Below are 7,897 nucleotides of genomic sequence, written 5' to 3'. Positions count from 1 at the left end.
GCCAGGTTTTTAAGGCCCGGCGGAAGCCCATCATAGAGAGGGCATGATGGAGGTCATTTGGTAGGGAGTTCCACAGGGTGGGGGCCACAATTGAAAAAGCCCTCTCTCTGGTCCTCACCAGTTTGGCTGTTTTGCACTCGTTTTGAGGATGCGCTTGGAGGTAACTCTCCACGTCTCACACCCACCCATCCCCGCCAAGGCCTCTGAGGAGGAATTTTTATGTTGCTTCTATCCTTTGCCATCATGTTGCATATAGCCTGGAAAAACAGCATAACAACCAGATGGCATCCTGGGCGCAATAAACATGATGGACTGCACAAAATGTTCCCCAGAGATAACAGCGCTTGTTCCTCACCCCCCAGATTTCAGGATTAAAGCACACGTGCGGGTTCCCTCTCTGGCTGCTTTGTCCATCCCAAATGAGGAAAGGAATCATGTTTGGTTTTTGGGGTGGGGGACAAGATGGAATCCTGGAGGAAAGCAACCATTGATGAAGACAGAGCTGATTCCGAAGCGCCCTCTCTTAAGGTCTATGCAACAAGGATCTGCAGCTAAATGTAGCAGTGTGGCATGCTGCTCTTCGGAGTTCCAGCCCACCATGCCCTTTTCCAGGAAACTCCATTCCATCTCCTCCTCTCAGTCAGCCAACATTCCATAGCCACTAAACACTGTTGGAAGCAGTATGCTCCTGGACACCACAGGAGGGGAGAGCAGCTTTTGCGCCCGCGTCCTGTTTGTGGGGTTCCCATTGGGGCATCCGGTTGGCCACTGTGAGGACAGGATGCTGGACTAGATGCGGCCTGATCCAGCAGCCGTGCTCTTCTTGTGTTACATCCGACGCCCGCTGTCAGAGAATCTGCTGATGTGTAAACTTCCATGCAATTACTGTGCAGCAACGCACCTCTTGCAATGGGCTAGACAGCACAAAAACTACAGAATTTGCTTCCAGGAAAAGTAGTGACGGCCACCAACATTGCTGGCTTTAAAAGAGGGTTAGACACATTCATGGAGGAAGAGGCTATCGACGGCTGCTAGCCACAACAGCTATGTTCTGCCTCCACTGTCAGAGTACCAACTGCTGGAAACGGTCCAGAGCTTGGAAAAGTTACTTTTTTGAACTACAACTCCCATCAGCCCCAGCCAGCATGGCCACTAGATTGGGCTGATGGGAGTTGTAGTTCAAAAAAGTAACTTTTCCAAGCTCTGTCAGGAAACCACAAGTGGGGAGAGTGACATCACTCCTATGCCTTGCTTGGAGGCTTCTGGTTGGCCAGACTAGGTTTTGGACTAGGTGGACCACTGCTCTGATCCAGCAGGGCTCTTCTTAATGTTCTTATGCTGACTCCTCATTGGGCTCCTTCCCTCTTTAGGGCTTTTCCCTAAAGTCTGCAATCCTTGGTTCCTGCTATCCTGCTGTTTCCTCCATTTTGAACACGGGTGGAGCCATCTGGGCTACAAAACCAACGGCACTCACAGCCTGAACATTGGAAATAGAGGGAACGAAGGTATCTTTTTTCCTCTCCCAAGCTATGGAGAAAAACAGAACTCCCCCACAAGTTTGCAGGAAGAGTCAGAGATAGAAGGCACCGAAAAAATGCAACACCTCCGCAATTTTGCAGCAAGAGCCAGGTGTGGAGGTTGTTGACTGGTTAGCGCTCGTGCCCATCATCAGGATGCTTGCCTTCAATCCCCAGAGTAGTTTTGCAACTTTTAAAAAAAAATTATCTTCAGATAAGATGAAGGTATAGATCCATGAAGGTACATGCAACTGTTTTTAAAATAGAAGAGGACTGACAGCAGGCCCAGCGTTCAACTGCACACAAATGTCTATATCAGCAGAAATTTGCACTGAAATGGTGAATTTTCATGAGGACTTTTTTAAAAAAAATTGGCAAACTGATGTGGAAATGTCAAGAACCAAACTTAAGACTGGAAAAATAAGAAATGGAGAGAAATCAAAACTGATGGATTCGACCATCCCCAGTCAGATCACACTGCATGTGAAGAACCTGCTTTTCTCAATACTCTTCCCTTCTCCACACATCTCCGTGCAGTAGAAATTTCCAGGGTTGATGCTCATTGATTTAATGTCTTTCTGGAGGACAGGGGGAGTGCACACTAGAGACTGGCAGTGCCTTTGCAATATCTGTTTTGTTTACAAGGACATAAGCAGAGCATGAATGTAGACAAGCTGGTGTTCCAACAAGGCAGATGACCTCCCTAGCAGGGGAGGCTGGTGGCTCCGCCGTCAGTGGGGCAGTGAATCTGCTCCGCATTTTGCCCAAACTTTCAAGGAACTGCCCATGTTGCTGAAACCAGTGCCCTGAATACATTCAGCACCTTGCGCTACTCCTTGAATGCTTGGCTAAAACCTGGAGAGGATTCACTGCCCCACTGATGGCGGAGCCATCAGCCTCCAGCATTCCCAAGGCTCCACCCACAGTTAACTCCAGCTAGAAACTCTTGCCTGTTTCGGCTGGAGCATCCAGAGAGCAGGAGAAGTGTCCTGCCTGAAGCCGATGAACACAGACGCACTCGGTTCTATAAGTTTCTCTCTTTTTATTAAAGTAATAGATATATCAATTGCGACTCATCAGTCTATTTACACTTTCTAGGAACTTTTGCCCTGACTAACACTGACTACACTGGTCTTCGCAGCCACAGACGTTGACTCAGCAACGATCCCCTCCCCTGAACCCCTTTAAGTAGGCTTGGTTTTCGCACGTCAGTGGCTGCTCCTCCTCATCTCTGATTGTTGAACTTCGCGCCTCTGGAGCCTCCGAGTGCGGGGCGAGGGGGGCTGGATCTCCTTCTCCCCATCTGACTGGTGGGGCTTATCTGTCTGCTCAAATGTGGGAAGTGGTGGAGTGCTTGGATGGGAAACAGGTTGACAAGGCAGCGCCTCTGACATAGGCAAGGGAGGCGTGTCTTTTGGAGTAGCCTCTGATAGTTCAGGCTGCGCTCCAGCAGGGGAGGGGAGGGGACTGAGCACACTGTGAACTCTCCTCACATCTTGCCCCCTCCCTCGGCTCATCGACCCAGTCCTCAAAATCCATGTCCCCCTCATCAGTATCTCCCATCCCATCCTAGATCACAACAGGAGGGGCCTGAACATCAGCCTCTCATCCCTCAATCTCCATTGCTAAAAGTTTTTTATCAGAATCCCTTTGGAACAGATGGCATCAAATATGCAACTTCTTGGGCACACCAGTCCACCACTGACTACACATCTATGGGTAGGGATGGAATGATCTCTCACTTTTGGTTCTCTCCATTTCTTGTTTTCCCAATAGTAAATTCGGTTCTAACTTTTTAAAAAAACTCATGAAAACTCTTCAGCATTTTAGTGCAAATTGCTCCCAATAAATACAGTTTTGTATGCAGTTTGGACTAAAGTACACATGTTTTGCCAGCAATTTGTCCTAATGTGATGCATTTTGTATGTTATTTTCACCAGTATATTCATTCTGCGAATACTTTTCCCTAATCTATGCATTTCTGTACACACTGATTGGCATCACAGAATTCAGATAAGTGCAAATGTCAATGGAAGGCTGTGTTTGCATTCTCTTATCATTTCAGAAAGCACGACGTTGATAAATTCAGCCTTAACTGAGAACTGCTTTGAATTTCTCCCCCATCTTCATCTTTGGGCTGGAAGTCCTAGAGGCCTTGTCTCGCAATGTTCTTGAATGTTAGCTTTAGTCCGCTTAGGGTGGGGGAAGAAATAGAATTTGGTTTGTATTCACACTTCCTGAAGCAACAGGCAGAGCAAAACGCAGAAATCCACCCTTCTCTGAATTTTCCAGTGCAGTTCTCCAACCGAATAATGTGCACCAAAAAATGTGCATATATTAGGTGATTGTGTGCATGAACATGCCTATATTAGTAAAAATGTGCAAAAACATGCCTTATTGTTTTAGTCACTTTTTAGTTTAAAAAAGGTAAAGGTGTCCCTGCACTTGTAGTGCGAGTCGTTTCCGACTCTTAGGGTGACGTCTTGCGACGTTGACTAGGCAGACCGTGTATATGGGGTGGGATTGCCAGTTCCTTCCCCGGCCTTTCTTTACCCCCCAGCATATGCCGGGTACTCATTTTACCGACCACGGATGGATGGAAGGTTGAGTGGACCTCGACCCCTTTTACTGGAAATTAGACTTCCTCCGTTCGTTGGAATCGAAAATGCAGACTAGAGAGCTGCAATTTCCCACAGAGAAGGGTGTTACCATCTTAGGCCTTATGAAGGCAGGCAATACCTGTTCTGTATTAAGGCCTGCCTCCTGAAGAAGCCAGTTGTGCTACTTAAAGGACCCTTGCCTGGTTCTGTATTTTTAAGGTAAGCCATAGCTCAATGTAGGTACGGGGGAAAAATTTGATTCCTCCATGAATTTGTCCAAAAGGTAAAGGTAAAGGTGTCCCCGCACTTATAGTTCAAGTCGTTTCCGACTCTTAGGGTGATGTCTTGTGACGTTTACTAGGCAGACCATATATATGGGGTGGGATTGCCAGTTCCTTCCCCGGCCTTTCTTTACCCCCCAGCATATGCCGGGTACTCATTTTACCGACCACGGATGGATGGAAGGCTGAGTGGACCTCGACCCCTTTTACCGGAGATTTGACTTCCTCCTTCCGTTGGAATCGAACTCCGGTCATGAGCAGAGCTTCGGCTGCGTTACCGCCGCTTACCACTCTGCTTTTAATTGTCTTTTCAAGGTTTTTACTTGTTTTTAACTGTTTTTATTGACAATTTCAATGTGTCTTCCAAACTGCTGAAAGGTTTTGTTACAATCAAGCGGTATGTACATTTAAAATTAAAATTTCAACCTTTATTGTTAAGGACATTTGCTCACAAGAAGGTGCCAGGAAGAAGAAATGCGCGTCAGAAAGCTCACTTTTAACAAAAGGAAAGTGATGCATCAATAGACAGAACTGAACTTAAGTTGGGGGGAAATGAGCAATAGGGAAAAAACCCAATTGACAGATTCATCCGTCTGGTATGCTTCTCAGGGATGCTTTCCTTGTAGCATTCAGCCTTCCGTGCACGTGGGTACTTGCACGCACCCTGAGACTTCATCATATCACCTGCTTGGGGCTGCAACTCTTTAACTCCAATCTGTCTGCATTGTTATATTACTGGCACTGTGAATTATGCATGAGCTGCTGGCTTGGCACAGCCCTCCTTTCTCTATGCCTCCATCCCACTCTGCTCTGATTTCCATCTTTCTGAGGGTAAAGTCGTGATCTGTTGTCGCTGCCTGGGGTTGTTTTACAGAAGTGAAACAGCAGCTCTCCAGAAAAACAGATGGGCATCATAGGGCATTGTTGGATTTTTTCTTTCTTTAGATGGCACTGAATCCAGCATGTGAGGAAGTCAGGCATGACATTAAAAAACCCAAATTTCCCCAGGACACCTACTCTCTGTTGCTGTAAGATCCCGACAGGGTCAGTGGTTCAGGGTCTGATTCTGTAGGGCTGCCCTTGCGTTTCACTGTCCTTGGGTGGCAATGCATTCCTAGAATGGGAGAAGGCTTGGGCAGACTCAAGCAGAGAAGCTATGGGGCAGCCTCCTGTGAGGGCAGACACTTCTGCTCCATCTTGACATCAGGATGATTCCATCGCACCCCATGTGGAGGCACAGGATAATTCATTCCCCCACCCCCAGCAAAGGAAGACTGATTGGAAGGAAGCGAAGGAAAAATGGTAAATCATGCAGAGAAGCAGCAGGCAGCCTCCTCTTGATGCATACTTTAGGTTCGCAGACCCTGCAGTTATTTAATTTGCTTGCCACTACACATCATGGGTTCTCATCTGCAGGAAGGTAGCATAGAAAAAATGGTAAATCATGCAGAGAAGCAGCAGGCAGCCTCCTCTTGATGCATACTTTAGGTTCGCAGACCCTGCAGTTATTTAATTTGCTTGCCACTACACATCATGGGTTCTCATCTGCAGGTTGGGAATGGCTGTTCTGGGGGCAGAGAGCAGCTCTGCCAATGGCAGACAGACAGATTCCCTGCTACCTTGGGCCCACCCTGGTCTTCTTGTGATGTCACGGCAACTCAGCCAATCACTGCCAAAGGCTTTGCCACCACCATTTTAAAATATCTTTTATGGCATCTTTTTCTAATTCTCTTCTTCTCCCGGCAGATTCCCAAACGCAGGTGCGTTCACATTTTTAGCCTCCCTTTCTCACCTCCTACACGAAAAGCATGTGATGCAAACGTTCTTGCAAAAGGTGTCAGTGGCCGGGTCTAATTTTATTTCCGTGGCTTTCTTTTCTCGTGCTCAGAGAGCCGTTGTGACTTGGGAGCGCGTGATTTAAGTGAGAAGCTGAGGAAACAAACAAGCCCAAAGCTGTTGAAGGGAAGGGAGAAAGTGGGTTGACATCCTGAAAGTCTTCATGTGCCTGGGACAAATCACTCATCCTGCATTTGACACTGTAGTCTAGCCTTTCGTCAACCCAGCGCCCTCCAGGTTAGGCCTGGCCGATTCTGTCCATTTTGGTTTCTCTCCGTTTCTTACCCTTCCAAGTCCTAAGATTGGTTCACCCCTCTTCTGCATCTGTTTCCCATTTCTTTTTTACGTGACCGTGAAAATTTGTACACATTGTCACGTGCATTTCCCTTCACGCAGCACTCCTGTGCACAATTCTGCCTGGTACGCACATTTTCCCAAGCCATTTCCACCTAACAGAAGGCATTTTTGTACACGGTTGTCCCTAAGATATGCATCTGTAAGTGCACTTTTCACTAACGCACACATCTTTGCATGGATCCTTTGGCTGCGTACAGACCATACATTTAAAGCACAGTTAAAGCACATGGCTCTCCCCACAAAATCTTGGGAACTGCCATTTACCCCCTCCCAGAGCTACCATTACAAGCACCCTTGATAAACTACAGTTCCCAGGATTCTTTGGGGGAACTCGTGTGCTATAAATGTGCTTTAAATGGACACAGCCTTTGTTTTGAGAACAGCGCTGCAAAATTCAGACAGTGATTGTGCCTGGCTGGAAAGAGTCCTTGAACTCTGATCATGCTTCCTGGCTGCCTAGATAGAGGATAGGTGGACGCATGACAGTGTGGATAGAAACTTGTCTACCATACAATGGTAACATTGACATTCATTGGTCCACTCATTTTTGCCTCTGGCTCCGCCCATCTATGGCATGTGGCCCCTGGAAGGTTGTCCAGAAGGGAATGTGGCCCCTGGGCTGAAAAGGTTCCCCCTCCCCAAGGCTAGACTAAAGGACCTATTGTTGTTGTTATATGTTTTCAAGTCGGTTACGACTCATGGTGACCCTATGAATCTTTTTTGGATATATTCATAGGGTTTTCATGGTGAGAGGTATTCAGAGGTGGTTTACCATCGCCTTCCTCTAAGCTTACGGCACCCGGTATTCCCAGGCGGTCTCCCATCCAAGTACTAAGCAGGCCTGACCCTGCTTAGCTTCCGAGATCAGACGAGATTGGGCGTATTCAGGGTAGTATGGCCGTAGAAAGGACCTATTATTCCTTCCCAATTCACCTTGATATTCTTTCTCACCCAGTCTAAGCAATATCCGTTTTGTGATAAATCAGCTTCAGCCTGGAGTGTTTCAATCCCAGCTTGACATCTTTGCTCTGACTTCTGTCCTTGAAGGGTGAAATATACCATTAACATGATTCACCTAAGAGTTCCTTCCTCCCGTCATCCCTCCTCTTCATTGCTGAAATATTGCTGCTGCTTCCTTATAAGGGAGGGAGAGATAAAAATTCATGGAGGTGCTTGTTATCAAGCTGCTGTTGTCAACAACACCTGCTGCTGGAATAAGTTGGATGTCACCACGTCTGGGAGCCGTTCGTGATCTCCTTGCATGACTGGAATGTGTGCCAGTCTAGACCAGGAGCCGAGAACTAGA

The 7,897-nt window shown here is 47.2% G+C and overlaps 1 non-coding gene across 1 annotated transcript; it reads right to left on the bottom strand.

Annotated features, from left to right (window-relative positions):
* Positions 1-7,378: 7,378 nt before the first annotated feature.
* On the bottom strand, positions 7,379-7,497 carry LOC133372997 (5S ribosomal RNA). Its single transcript, XR_009759595.1, has one exon. It is a non-coding gene; the product is annotated as a 5S ribosomal RNA (ribosomal RNA).
* Positions 7,498-7,897: the final 400 nt, after the last annotated feature.

This window comes from Rhineura floridana, chromosome 18 (genome assembly GCF_030035675.1).
Source record: "Rhineura floridana isolate rRhiFlo1 chromosome 18, rRhiFlo1.hap2, whole genome shotgun sequence".
NCBI lineage: Eukaryota > Metazoa > Chordata > Lepidosauria > Squamata > Rhineuridae > Rhineura > Rhineura floridana.
Note: the sequence above shows the minus strand (reverse complement) of the source record. Positions and strands in the feature narration are given on the sequence as shown.